The sequence below is a fragment of the Aphis gossypii genome, chromosome 2, assembly GCF_020184175.1.
Source record: "Aphis gossypii isolate Hap1 chromosome 2, ASM2018417v2, whole genome shotgun sequence".
Lineage (NCBI taxonomy): Eukaryota > Metazoa > Arthropoda > Insecta > Hemiptera > Aphididae > Aphis > Aphis gossypii.
This window is the reverse complement of record NC_065531.1, coordinates 27,024,744-27,041,210: the sequence shown is the minus strand read 5'-3', so window position 1 is coordinate 27,041,210 and position 16,467 is coordinate 27,024,744. Positions and strand designations below refer to the sequence as shown.

The window sequence follows — 16,467 nt, the reverse complement described above, 5'->3', positions numbered from 1 at the left end:
CAAACATTCACATTCATGGCCCATGTACAGTAATCTCTTTGTTAATCCTTAACAATGTTAAGTCGTGACAAACGGTTCATATAGAGCGTGTGTATTAAACAAAATTATATTTTTTATACCTATGGTTTTCGGTGTATAACGTCAAATAAATAATATACAATTTAAATTTACTTTAAAGCCATATTTAAAACCGTTTATAAAATGAATTATGTTAATCTGGAATGCATTATAATGCATTTTGGTGTGAATTAGAATAACTTAAACAATGCAATATGCCAATTATTAAAAATTAAAAGTAAAAATATAATGATCAATAAAACAAAATAAATAAAACTTTAGGATATAAATGTTAAAGAATGAAATAAATTATTCTATCTCATCGAAATAATATTTATAACTACTTGTATCTAATTTTGGTATTGAATGGGAATCAATTACAAATTATTTTAACAGTATAGAAAACAAGTATTTATTGTGTAACATATTTTATTCTTACATAAATCACCGAGTCCAGTCACATTTAATTATTTACCTTAACAATTAAAATTCAAAATGTACTCCTTAGGCAGACCACAATGTTACTGTTTAGTTTTATTAACCACCTCGTTAGGTTTTAATTGCAATTCAGAATCAGTGTTTTCTAATCAGGTCATCGACAAAGTAAATATAATTAATTTAACTACTTCCCTAAAGTGTTAGTCAATGGTCAATTTATTATATTCGTAATAGTTATTCCGTATAATAGGTAACAACTCATAAATATTATTTTTAATTTGAAGATTAATAGCAAAAAAGCCCTTGTTTAATTTTTAATCTGTTACTTATCTCTGGCTTATAAAATTTCACCATTTTTATAATACAGTGAAACTTCTATTTAACGAAGTTCATAGAAAACCATCAAAAGTTGTATTATAGAGAAATTCGTTAAATAGAATTACGCATAATTAACAATGAAGACCATGATTCTGAAAAATAATTCATTAAATAGAACATTTCGTTACATGGAAGTTTCACTGTATAAATAAAATTGATACAACATATATCAATAATATTAAGATTATTTTATTTAGACTTGTTCATAGATATTTATATTTTCAAAAATATATTATTATATTTTACGAATAACATATTAAGATATTTAAAAGTACTATTTACTTTGAAATAATAAAGCTTAGTACCTTATTAATGATAACTTATCCTTATTACTTATGAAGATTCTAAATAGCGTAGTTAATTTTTATTTAAATACCACAATAGAGTGTTAATAATTTATAAACCCAATCAAAACTAAAATAGAGAGTATTGAATTTCGACCTAGTCTAATAATATACTTAAATAATTACATAAAAATATATAAGTATTTAAAGAAATAATATTATAAGATTCATAAATCATACTCTTCTATATATTTTTTAAAATAGTATTTTATATTCCATTATTTTCAATTAAAGTATAGTAAAAATAATATTATATTAGTTAATAGTAATTCAGCCAACTAGCTAATATCTGTGTAAAATATACATTTCGATAAAATAGAATTGCAAACTACAAAAAAAATAACTTACATTGAAAAGCAATACATTATTGAATGGACTGTGTTTATAATACGTTAAGTTTTGTAAGCACATGTATCAACTTCATATTATATGTTTTGAAATTCCTAAGCTTTTTGTATAAGTTTAAATCGGTTCTTACAAAATTCAATGAAAACTAAAAATAAACGTTAAAAAATGTATCCAATATATTGCATACTTAAATGTATATATAAGTAATATTTTATATGTATACCTTAAAAACATAATATAATCAACAAAATCAAAAAACTGAATTTGAATAAAGTTATTAAAACATCAATAAATTATCAAAAACAAAATTAGGTAATTTTGATAATTTTATGGTGATTGAAACTGCAGTATTTCACCAACACCCCATTTCTAAATACCCTACTCAGTGAAATTCGAATATTTAAATTATACCTATGATTTATATTATATGATTTCATAGAATATTGATTCTTTATTTAAAACTTGATAATTTTATTTTATTTATTTGAGTTAAAGCACTTAATGATAATACGAGTATTTATTGAGGATTCGATACAATGCAATAATATTGTAAACATTTTTTATTAAAATTAAAGTTTCACCCAATGTTTGTTAAATCGTGTTTTTGATGTTTTAATTATTTTTGTAAGAAATAGGATAATTTTATTCTTATTTAAATTAAAATCTTATTTGTAGTATTTAAAAAATTTAAATCATAATAAAATTCATTTAAGATTTTTATTTTACTTATACAGTGTATTTGTATTTGTAGGTACTGATGTTCTAAATTATTTATTAATTACCTATTTATTTATTCGTGGACTCAAGTAAAACGATTTTTATAATCACAGTAAATAATATTAAATTTAAAAAAAAATAAATTATTATGAAAATATTTTGTACTCTCTTCTTTAAGTTTTGAAGAAGGCAATTATAATATTATTGATACATATTTTATTAAACTCAACGCTATAACAGCTATTCATTTTGTGTTAAATGTTGATTTATTTAATTTTTAGCAAATTTACTAAATTAGATAGATAATATTGATTAACATTAAATTATTTTATTTCACTATAATATGTGTCTTTGTATTTATGATACTAACCTAAGTTTCTCTTAGAAAAACTTATGAGAAATATTTTAAATCAAAATATTATTAATTATAAAATAAAAGCCAACAATGTTAAATTTGTATAATCAATACAAAAATGGAATATTTTTAAAATTATAAAAATCCAAATAATTCATTAATTTAAAATAATAAGTAAAATAAATCAAATTTAAAAATATTATTGTATAGATTATGAATTATTATTCAAACTAAAAACAAGTTTTACCATATTAAATGGAAAATTATATATGAATTACTTCGTTACAATCAAAGTTTCTTTAAAGAAATTTTATCTTAAATTATTTATAAATTTAATTAAAATTATAAAGCAGGCAAGATATGTATATATACACTGGGTGTTGGTCAATTGTCTCACTTCACTTATCTCAACGCAAGATAGAATCGTATAATTATTTTTAATTAAACTGAAAAACTTTTTTCTTCGAATTTGGGTACATTTTTTTTCTTCAAAGTAGCCTTTACTCGTAAACATGTATTTAGTTCAAATTTTGAAAATGTGTTAAACATAAATGTGATAAAACTGTCAGTATACCAATCATATATATCTACAGTCTACACATATTCAACTAAAACAGTCATATAGACAATGTAAATATATGTAAATATATAACATTGTAATTCATTTAAACAATTATAGATTTTTATGATATAATAATAATAATAATATTTTGATATACCTATCTAAATATGGTATTTAAGAAGAAAAATGATATGCCATATGAATGAATAACTAGTATATTGCGCATAGCAAAAAATCATATTATAGTTTTTTTTTTATTATTTGTTTCAAAAACATCAATAAATTATTTGATCTTTTACAAAATACCATTACCTAGTTAAAAAAAGAGAAAAAACGAGTAAAAATAATAAATTAAAAAGAATTATTTAACGGTATATATATTATAAAAAATATACTAAAAAGTATTTTAGAATATATCATATTACACTTTAAGCAATGCCAATATCAATAATTACACTTGTGAGTTAAAACAAAAATCTATTATGCGTTTTGAAAATCATGGATTCTTATTTTTTAATGGTACTTACAAGTTACGATAAATATATCTAATTTCAATTTTGAATTTATTTTAATTATAAACTATTTTTTTACATTTATATTATTATTGTATAGAATAAAAAAACTTATAATATAAATAATAAGTTATTACTATTAATCTTATTATAAAAATAATAAAAAAAATACACCACACGTTTTTTTGCCTCTCTCCCTTCCCAAATTATTTTTTAACTATTTATTTTGTATATTTTTAAATAGTATATAGTATAATCAAATTAGAACTTTAGGCGATGACAGTATACTCAACTTGTAGAAATTTAATTTTAATTAAAATATCTACTTAAATATTTATTATACAAATGATAAAAAAGTAATGAAAAAAAACAATAACATAGGTCCTTAAAGTATATTTTAAAATAGGTGAAAAAATATTTTTAAAATAGGTGGACAAGTTTGAGTACCCCTTTGCTGTATAGTAGATTTCGATCAAGTCACAGTAACCAATGTGTTAAGTTTGAAATTTGAATTCAATAATAATATTTATCCGTATCATTGAATACGAAAATTGATTCTGAACAGAGACTGCGAGTAATTTTATATCACAAGTATGTTTTATAATATTATACTATAAAGTAATTTATTTTACTATTAGTATTATAGTAGGTCGATAAGGTTTTACTTTTTGTTAAAACTTTTGAGTTGATACTTTTACAATATTATAATATGCAAAAATAAGTTACATACATTCATAGATAATCGTTTAAAATTAGTTATTTCAAAAAATGGTTTTTATAAAGTTAATCATAATTTTTTGTTTAAATATAGAATTTCAATCAGATATGATACCCTTAAAAAAATTAAATTTATGTATTTTTAGATTTTTGGTTCAAGTATGAAATATTTGAAACCATACCTTGAAACCTTGAAGTAGGAACATTTTTAAATAGCTGTAGTAAAAACTTTCAAAATATGCGAGTGCTTCTACATTTTTAATGTCTTTTACAAGAAAAAAATTTTGTATCTATATTTATTGAAAAAAAAAAAATGTCAAATTGTGTATACATATTTCACAATGATTCGAAATCATTAGAAAATCACACCACGACGTGAAGAAAATTATAAAATGATGAATAATATGGAAATTTAGTGATAATTTCAAGTATCTATAGTTATTTTTTTTAAATTATAAGAACTTATCAAAAACCGATTAAGGATAAATAGTTATTTTACGGCTGAATATCCAATATTATAAAATGTCTAACTTCAAACGCTCATAAAAAATTAATATGACTTTCTAGGAAACTTTTTTTTTTATTATAAGTAAAATAACTTAAGAGGAATCATGCATTACATTTTCAAATCTTAGATATAAAAAGAAAATTTTTATGAATTTGTAACTACAAAATAATTTACTATACCGATACCTTACGAATGTCGTTAAAAATCTAACTTTAAATTACTGTTAAAAAAATATTGTGACTATTACATATAATTTTTAATTAATCAATTATCAACTTATTGGAACTTTATATTATGTTATCAAGCTTGACTTATCATGTAATTGACAATTGTACATCGGCATTTACAGAGGAAAAATATAAGATTTTTTAAAATTAGGAATCACTCTTGAGATTAAAAATCGAAACATTTTTTTAAACTGCTCATGACATAAACCAATACAAAATAAAATCATAAAAAAAAACACCATTTTAAAATCAATAAATTCACCGTTTCACTTAGAATATAAAAAATCTAAAAATTTTAATTTAATCAATAAGGAATTTTTTACCAGATGTATCGTCCTTTCAATCCTTTTTTTGAAAAAGCACACCGATTTAGACATAAAAAATAAGTATTTTTAGGACAATCATTATCATGGTGTATTCATTTATTTAAAATTGAATAATATAGCTACGGGTACCCTTAAAATTCTTGCGTTTATATAACAACAAAAAAATTTTAAGCATTGCACTAGCCAATATGAGATAATTCTTAGTTCGTATTAAAAAACCTAAAAAAATTTATAACTAGTGCATTGTTATTTATTTATTTATTTTATTTTATCTCACTGATCAATTTGTATAGAACAATACTTTTACGTAAACTAATATAAAATTATGAATCGTATACAAACACGCATTCGCTATAATCAATTAAAACCACTTATGAAATTGAGTTTCAAACAAACTATTTTATTATAATTATTTAAGAAAACCTTAATATGTGTTACAATTTCACGCTCATAAACTTCATTGTTTTAAAATATAACACATTATAGTTATACTTGAAATGTAGAAATAATAATAATTTTGGTTTTAAATATTATTTAAAATAGATATTTCAATTAAAATTATTAATATTTAATACATAAATTGTTTGCTTCTAATTTATTTATACTAAAATATAATTTTATCTAATAATTTTAATAATAATTCATCACCCAGTTTTGTGTTATATAGCTAACTTAGATTATAATTCTATGAAAATATATTCTGTACTTTATTAAAATATTATAAATGTATAAATGAACTATACAATTAATTGGAATAAAAGCTGAAATCAAATAATTTAAATTTAAAAAAAAAAACCAAGTAGAATATATATTATTATTATAGTATTGTGTAATAGTTTTGTAAAGTATGAAAACAATTATAAAACAACGACTTTCTAGATTGTATTATTGTTTGAAAAAAAAATATTATTTTGATGATTGTAATTTTTAAACTGTAATGAATTATCAAAATAAAAATAATTACAAGTACATTTTATTTTAATTATTTTATAAAGTAATTTCTAAAGGTTTTATGCAATACTATTAGGTACAGATCGAAAATTAATCAGTCAATATTAAAAAATATATATATTTATATATATTCCACTAATTTTCAAAAAAGTTATAAAAATCATACTTAAGAATAAGGTGTCAAAACATTATTCCATTATTGACCAGTTAACATTAAAATAAATAATACACTTATCAATGTCTCACAATGAGGTAAGTTGTGGGCGATGTGGCAACACCCGGTCACTTTATTTAATAATTATTATAAAAGAAAAACAAAATGTCTAAAATATGCAAGAGAAATATTGTTAAATAAAACAAAAATAATATAAGCCAGAAAAAAATATATTGTTGACTTTAAAATATGACTGGCAACAAAAGTTTCATTAGTTCTTTCTTCCTTTTAACTTTTAGAAGTTTTGAAAAATATTTTGCGTACATCGACCAACGTTACGTTATTAAATGGGACAGACAATAGCATATCGATCGTAAACCACAACGGATGGCAAGATAAAATTTATAATCGAGTTTTTCTATTCAATCTAAAAATACGTAACTACGAATTAAACTTATTATAAATTACATCATTCTTTTTTTGTACAAAACTCATATCCTTTTAACGGATTTCCTCGCATTGTTAACGGCGTGTAAAAAATCTGAAAAATTTTGTTTAAGAATTTTTACTAATTTTAGTCACTGGTTGTTTTGAGGTATTTTCGTTTTTGATAAAATATGTATATGTATTATAATATATCAACATTCTATCCATTATGTTATATTACACGGCCGTATTAACCAGTCATATAATTTTAAAAGCTTTAAGTTTAAGTTTTAGAATATTCTCCTTACAATCTTTCAGTAGTTTTAGTCTCAAATATTTGGTAATATTCAACTTACAGATACTCAGCTTTACGAACATAAAAATATTCAGTAAATTATTTTAAAATATATAGTTATTTTTTTAGAAATTGCTAAGTTCTATTTAAATAAAACAACAACTCACATTTTGATATTTCTAAACACCCATAGCTGATTATACTATAATATTGAACTAATTAATAAACATAATATATTATATACATAAGGATGATAAATATTTCAATTAATACAGTATAATTGTTATTTAAAATCAAGAATATCAAACTTCATTCATTTATCTTAGTTTAAGAAACGCATTATATTTTTATTACAAATAAGAAACATTTTGAATAATAAATTCCAACTTATTGTTTAACAAAAACAAACATGTTGAGGTTTAATTGTATTTGTGAACTAAAAATAAATGTAAAGCCGTGCACCGTTGACACGATTACAATAGATAACTATTTTTTTTTTTTAAATACTAAAGTTTTTAACAAAATATAAAGATATTTTAGAGCAATATATAATTTAATTTTACCATAAAATTTAAATTGACATATAAAAAATATGAATATATATATATATAAACTTCTTACCGGAAAAGTAATTTTTAAAAGGTATATCAGTTTCGTTATTCTGTATATATACATACATTAATAATGTAACGTATAGAGTGCAGATACACACACACACACACACACACACACACCACACACACACACACACACAAATATATAATATATTTCATGTTCAAAAACTTAAATTACTAAACTTTATAATATCACATAATGTGTTTAATTAAAAATCTGTTATGAGGAACACCACCGATAAAACGGTACCGAAAAAACTTAAAATGGTTATTTTCTAGAAGATCAGAATAATGGTCTTGTCGACAAATCATTTTAACAAAAACTAAAATTATGGCGAAAAAAATGCTCAGCTTATGTTAAAATAATATTATATATTTTAATTATAAACTATATATTTTTTTTTATATATATAGCAATGATTCTATGTAAGTTTTTTCAGTAATAATGCACTTCCTTTCATATATACCTGTCACATTATGGTTATTTCAGAACACATTTTATATTAAATTTAAGATGCGTATTTTTTTAGTTATTAAAATTTAATTACGATCAATGCCATTTATAGGATGTGTACCTGGGGGATTTGGTAGTTACTCCCTGGGATTATTATTGTCAAATATTCCATACTTATTATTTCTATCATTTTATTTTATCATTTAACTTTAATATCGGGATTGGTTTGATTTTATCGGTAAGCATAAATGATGTAGAAAAAAAAATTATATTTTTTTATTATGGAATTTGATTATAGTTCAAGTGGCAACCGGTTTATTGATGTCTGTAGTTGAGTCACAATCACCGTCTAGGTCAGACAGGTGTGGTGTTTCTGTCTACAGTGGGAGTATCTACGCCACCTACTGACTTAATTATATAATATTATTATATATACATTTGTTGGGTGCAATGTTGCGGTTGGGTCAAACGGCTGTGTGGTTTTAAAATAGCTTTTATATGTACCAATATACGACTAACTACATGTTCATAAATCAATAGCCTATTTAATAAAATATTGTGTGTTCAAAGCAATTTATTGTAATTTCATGATGTAATATACTTTTGAATGTTAAAGACATATTTTAACAGACCAAAAATATAAATACACATGAATTCAGTTTAGAGAAGTTGAACTATTGTCTGATACTAACAATTTACTAGTGGCAAGATAATATCTTTTTAAAGCGTTGGCTCTAGAACTATTGGGTTATAATAAACGGCTGGTTACAGTTAAGCTAACAGGCAATAATTAAGTAAAATGTTATGACCTAGCTTCCTAAGTTCCAATAAAAAAATAATAATAATAATAACTATGAAGTTTGAAAACTAGCATTAATAATTAATTACAATGCTGTACATCAAATATTCTCTCAGGAACTGGTATCGCGTGAGTTAATTATTATATTAACAGTCAATAAATTGTTCGTAGCAAATTGAAAAAAAAATATTCATTAGGCATTTTTTTATAGGTAATTATATTACAAAATATATTTTGTATCATACAAAGCTGAATCTTCAAAACATTTAGGTGTATATTTGTTTATAATGTTTTAATGTACATAGTCGTTGTTATAAAAACAAACAATATTTTGAATAGTGTACTTTGATGTTATACCTTTGTATGTTTTACAAATACTTTGACTCAAAAATTAATTATTATAATGACGTATTTTTTTTTTTTTTTTTGAAGGGCACGATTGATACATTACACCATTTATTAGTACTTTTCCATTTTAATTTATGACTAATTTCTTTATCGAATTTGGTTAGTAAACGTTTTCAATAAATGTCTACCATTAATAGACATCTTAGAATGCGTGGTTGCTCGATTTAAATTTAAAACAAACAAAAAACTACTATAATTAACCAATGGTTATTTTTAGGTAATTTGTTTTTATAATAAGATGTAATGATTAATTAAGTAATTAGTCATAAGTTATGACTAATAACACATGAACACATAAAATATTACCACTATTTAACAATAAATTATGTGTTAATTAAAATTTATTATATATTTTGATTAATTAAAAGAAAAAAATATTATTGTTTAAGTGTTCTTGTTTGTTTACGATAACCCAGTGAGATACAACTGGTTTACATTGCTAGTTACGAGAAGGTAATAATTATAGTATTTAATAAGCTGATCGCCAACAATAATTATTATATTTTCTTTGTCGAATGAAATTACATAGGTGTCTGTTATAAATATATACATTATATATAGTCAACGGTGAATACATTATTGTACAATAATGTATATTTACATATTTGTATTATAATATAGTTATAAAAAATGTAGAGTTTATTCAGGTAGTTGGTTTTAAAATTACATCGATAAGACTATTTAAATGATATTTTTATTTATGATTTTTTAGTTTTGAAAAATTCACAATGTTCAATTTACTATAAAGTGCTTTATATTTTAATTATTAGGTAGATATTTATAATAAGTTCGGGTACGTAATAATACAACAGTATTTTAAAAAGTAAATTGCACTGGCGCACTAAAACGTTTTTAGCATTAATACCTATCTTACTAATAAAAATTCTGGATAAAATAGATAGTTACATGGATTGGTTGCGCCATCCTCATCACTCACGTATACATCATAAGAACAACCTTACTGTAGCATATAATGTAACTTACTACTCATAATCAAACACATAGATTTAGATTGCCCGCTATTCGTCAGCGCAAAAATATCTTCAACCAACATTCAATGAAAAAGAAAACACTCTGGCACTCAGAGAACACAATACACATTTGATTCAGAGCTTTTTAAAATCAATCATTATTGATATTAAAATTTAATAAGGAATACTATATAATTAACTTAGAAAAAAAAAACTGTAATTCTATAAAACTGTAAATATTAGTCTATTCATATAGATATGAATTTATCATCCACAAAACTTTAATTAAAACTATACATTAGGAATGTAAATACAATTGTAGGCCAACGACTTGGTTGTTGAATCCTTTATTCTTTATAAAACAAAAAAAAACTACATAAAAATTGCATATTTCCAAAATATTTAAAATCCTATTATAATATTATTAAACTTTAAGTGTATTAAAATCACATTGGTAATTATTTTGAATTTTAAATTGTTATAACATCGTTGCTAATAGTGTAAAAGTGTACTTATATGTAACTAAAATAAACTAAGTAAATATGTACTGATATAAAACGGTTACGCTATCAGACACGTTTTATTAAGTGTGTATATGTGTTCAATATTAAAACATGATATTATAAACTCTAAATTATAAAAGGATAGGTTTTACTCAATGACTGTCTAACTGGAATTGATTAATTTACCAAGTAAAAGGCTTGTGGTGATTTTAGAGTTGTTGTATAACAAATATTACGAATGTTACTGCTAGTAACTTGTATTACGAGTATTATTAAACAAATGTGAAATAAGCACGACATTTCTTAACGTATATACTTATTTGTACAAACCAGTTTAAAAAAAAAAATAATAATAGGCGCACTACTTTACTTATTTTTGATTCGGTTACAACTAATTAAAATATTTAAAAAAAAAATATGTATCCAATAGTATTTCATCTTGTTCCAAATTATTATGACAAAATGTAATGTTAAATGCACACATTTGGATATTATAGTACAATATGTGTACCTACGCATTATACGTTATTATACTCAGTACCTTTAGTTGTAAAATAACTTGCTATTTATAACAATTTTATATAATATTGTTGCGTTTGAAAACAATTTTTATGTCGACTGAAAAAAATGCGCATACATTGGGGATTTGAGATACATTATGTAATATGTATTGTTCAGGAGACTCCGTCTGGTCAGTGAGCTGTAATATTGTTGATGATGTCCCTACGCTTTTGTCAGATTTTTCTTGTGAAACTGCGAATGTTCATACAGATTCTCGTCAGTTTTGTGCTGTTGGTCCCCGTAGAACCACGAATATACCGACTGAATTTTTTGTATTACATTCATTTGTGTGCTAACAATTTTATAATTTTTCAATTTTCTGGTAAAACTGTTACATGAAGAAGGAGTCTATAGATGGATTTTGTTTATTTTAATTTTAAGTGGATTCTAAATTAAATTTCTCGGTTTTATTATTTTCCATTATATAATGTGATCTGCTTGACCAAGAAAATGTACAATATATGTGTCTAGAATTATGTGCTTTGTTGAAAAGGTTCATTGAAGCATTAAAAATTTGCTTGCGAATAGAATCTACTTTTGCTGATCTCCTTAAAGTAATATTATTCACGAACCACAGCTTGCCAGTAAATGTCCGTAAAAACACATTTTGGACTGCCTCTATTCGACTCCAGTCACGTCGTAATAGATTTAAGCCCCTTACATTTGGCCGTAGTAGGTGAGATTCGGAGAAATGTATAGTTTGTGTACGTTTAGCTTTTGTTGTAAGGATAAATGACTAGAGTTAGTATTACGTATAGGTGCCCGCTACATAGCGTATACGCCAACAATCGACCTGAGAAAACCGACCATGTTCAGTAACCCATGTATCATGTAAAATATATTGGCTTAAGGCCCCAATACAGTGTGTTAAATGCGTAATAGAATGAAGTTGAGGTTTATATGCTAGTTAAGGGCAAAGACATGCATAGCGTAGTTTACAATAATATAAATAATTTGAAAATTGAGTGACGTGAACAGTGTTATAATTTATAATGAATGGATTAATCACTATTTAATTGTGTTTATTAATAAAATTAGAATTATAACGTGTATTTGATTATATATGTTATATTATTGCACAATCAAAAATATAGTTTTGACATTAAACGACATTTACTTAGAATCTATTAGCAATTACTAGTATGAGAATTCTCTCAAAGGGGACATTTAATTAAACTCTATCAAAATATGTCAATTTACCGTGACAACTGGTAAAAATAACTATAATATTTTAATATACCACCTATGGATATTTAATCAATAGGTTTGTTCTATGTTTGAGAGCAATGCGAGATAATATATCGTTGTATTATATATTAGCATATTTTTTGTACTAAGTTTTATAAAGTTTAATTTTTATTGAATATATTTAATTTTTTTTTTTACATCAAGTTATCACGTAAATATAAAATAAATAAGACACACGTCAACATTTATACATGATCGCTATCATTACGTTTTCAAAGTTAATTTTAATTATATGACTTGGGAATGTAATATAATATTTTATTAAAACCTTGAAAAAAATATATTTTCAGGGTTATGGTATTTTATTTCTAATATCTAACTAGTAAATACTGAATAGTTTATTTATAATATACCTATTACATATATTATTCCGTCGAAGTGTGTAACTATTAATGAAACAAATAGTAAAATGTATCAGATAATTAATGATACAGAGTAAAAAATATTTTTATTGTGATCAAATAAATTCTGAGTTTTCAAAAAAACCGTTTTTAATATGTTGATTAATTTAAATATTTTTGTAAAATATAATAGGATATTAAAATAATATTTTAGAACAAAAGTGGATAGTAGTTGAATATTAATTATAATTTTAAAATAAAGGTTGCTTTAAAAATAATATACACATTTAAAGTAAATACATATAATAATGTGTATTGCATTTTATTTAGAATTCTTACACACCTTAACTATAATCTTGAATAACATAGGTATTTGGAGTGGTCCTAAATGGTTATGGATGTGTATACATACTATAAAACCACAATACCATAAGCAATTAACAGTTTAGTATGTAATACGCTATCTTTAGTGCATGCAACTTTGAAATACTCTTTATGTATTCAAGTTTCTAAGTAATCCAAACAATACACTTATTTCTCTTGAGGCAGCATAATGTAGCTTTTAGGTGTGTTATTAATATTGACAAAATTACGACCAACGCAGATTCTAATGTGTAACAAGCGAATGTTATGTATGAATAAAAAATTACATGGAATGCAAGTTAAAACTTAAGACCAGTGATGTTATTGTTCTTATATATGTATATACTATGTATATTATTCAACTTTAAAAATATGAAAATCGTACATCTTCAAGTTAGTGAGATTGCAAAAAGACATTTCGTTGATAAAATTGGATTTTAGATTTGCTTAAAATATTCATCATTGATGGTCTCTTGAGAGTAAAAAGGAGGTGTGTAGTAATAGAAATGGAACTGAAAAAAAGAAGATTTTTCTTTAATTCGTTGATACTACGTTCTACATTATGTTTGGGTCACATTGTAGAATGAATAGGCGTCAGAATATTAAATTAATATTATTAAAATAAAAATCGTGACATCTGGTAATCAGTCTGATTTTTTTTTTATATACATATTATTAAATAGATTTATAAATTGTTTAACGATATACAATTGGATGGTTCAATTATTAAGTACTTCAATTGATTTATTTTTAAATTAAAAATGCTAATTATAATTTAAAGTCCAACAAACTTTACAAGTTTTACGACAGTGTAAAAAAAATGTGGGTAGTATATTAGTATATGTATGTGGCTTATACCACAACATATTTTTTAAAAAGTAATTTTAACACAACTATAACACTTCACACTGTTCATAGATATGAGTGTAGCTTTTAAATCGGCATATCAGTGACGACCCTTGTTATTTTTTTTTCCTCACCACTTAATAGTTCTCCGTCAATTTGTATTATTTTACCAATTTCTCTAAAAAGTCATGTTCTTTTCAAAATTGCTTTGTGTCTATAATGGTAATCTTTACAACGGTTTATCCAGTCACAGAATATACTACAATGATCTCTTGTCTCCCTATAATCTTTATTATTTGGAAAAAAGAACTAAAAACTATCAGTGACACATACAATATTTCGGGAATAATTTCACTCAAACTATCTCTACTTGAATTATTATTGTTTAAATAGCTGAAAAATCATAACTAGTTTTCATAATACATTTAAATCTATATATTTCAAGGACTATTTATAAAGTGTTTTATTTTATCTACCATGCTTAGGTAATATGTTATATTACAATTAGAAAAATGCCTCTTCTTTTAATGGTAAGCATTAAAAAGGAAATTGGTTTAATATATGACAAAAAAGACACTCGGTAGTTACATTAATTTATATCTTTGATTGATTTCTTATTACATTTATCACATTTACGGATCATAGTTACAATTAACATATTATTGTACATACAAAAGTTAAATATTTTTTTTTAACAATATATATTTATTTAATGTTCAACATTCACACAACCAAAAAGTTTTGATAATTTATTCACCTCCTTGTATTTTTAAATATCATTATAGTTCATTTTCTCTATTGTAAAAATTATAATGTGAGGAAAACATAAATTTTATTTTAAAATTTAACTGTTGATTATACACAGTGTGAAATTAAGAATTTATTAGACAACATTATTTATGTAGTTATGTCTTTAACAAATAAAAGCACACAGTATAATTTATTATATAAATATCAAAACACTGAATAATAGACAAACTGCTAAATATACAATTTTGCTACAAATATTAATGGTATAGGTAAAATATAAAATAAAAACTGTAACATTTTAAATATTTTTAAATTCTGCTAGTATATTGTATCAATTTATGCAGTTAATTATTGATATAGTGATTTAAATTATGACGTTAGACTCAGACTTTAGAATATATTAATTTATATAATATAATGTTTAAGCTAATTATTATTAATTATAAGTATTAATACTTATGAATTATGGTTGCACATTTTTCGTTTAAAAAATAAACCTTGCCAAAAGTCCATTCACTATCCACTTTATGATATTATTTTTTCTCAATCTTCTTCAAACTCATTTTTTTTATTTGATTCAGTGTATCTGCAGTAAAAGATAGTAGTGTATAAATAGGCTTATCAAATTCCACTCAGTTACAGGAAAATATAATAACTTTTATAGAAAATGTACATTTCTTGAAGCTTAACGATGTTAGTATTTGATTTTATTCTTGGTAAAAATGAAGAAAATAGAAAACTTTAACCATAGAAAAACAATAGTGCAATCAAATCCCATAGGTACCTGTTTTTAAATGCACCGTGTTTTGCTTTGTTAATGTTCAGTTTCTTGATAAACTGACGAATATAATATCATAATGAAATCACGAATCTTGCAAGCCTGTAGGGAAATCTGAATTCCTTTTATTCAGTTAACCTCTCACCAACCAAAACGAATGGTTTTTATAGTTACGGGCATAGTTTTAAAAATTTCTTATGACATAATAATTTCTTATTATTTTTAAAATTATTTCACATATAATTATGTTTAATTAACATAAATGTGTTAAATGTTTAATTTTTATAAATTTAATTTGTACAAGATATGTACTTACAATTATTTATTTAATTTAAATAAAACCATTATAAATACGAATAATATAATACATAGATTTTGCATACAGATTTAAAAGGAAATAGTATTTAATAGTTGGAAGCAACAGAGTTTGATATAGTCGATCTACTATATATTACCTTTTGTTATAATTGGCCAGTAATAATTTGGTAAAAACGAATAATAATATAATATATTATA

General features: G+C 23.2%; 2 protein-coding genes and 1 long non-coding RNA gene across 6 annotated transcripts in view; 2 read left to right on the top strand and 1 right to left on the bottom strand.

Annotated features, from left to right (window-relative positions):
• The window catches only part of LOC114131900 (branched-chain-amino-acid aminotransferase, cytosolic), a 484,947-nt gene that overhangs the window by 311,339 nt on the left and 157,141 nt on the right, over positions 1 to 16,467 (top strand). The window lies entirely within an intron of this gene.
• LOC114131908 (leucine-rich repeat-containing protein 24) overlaps positions 1 to 16,467 on the top strand; it is a 137,506-nt gene that overhangs the window by 116,741 nt on the left and 4,298 nt on the right. The gene's annotated exons all lie outside the window — the stretch shown is intronic.
• LOC126550210 (uncharacterized) lies at positions 13,997 to 16,287 on the bottom strand. The gene is made up of 3 exons (XR_007604253.1): positions 15,958 to 16,287; positions 15,630 to 15,759; positions 13,997 to 14,089 (listed from the first exon to the last, which is right to left on the bottom strand). It is a non-coding gene; the product is annotated as an uncharacterized LOC126550210 (long non-coding RNA).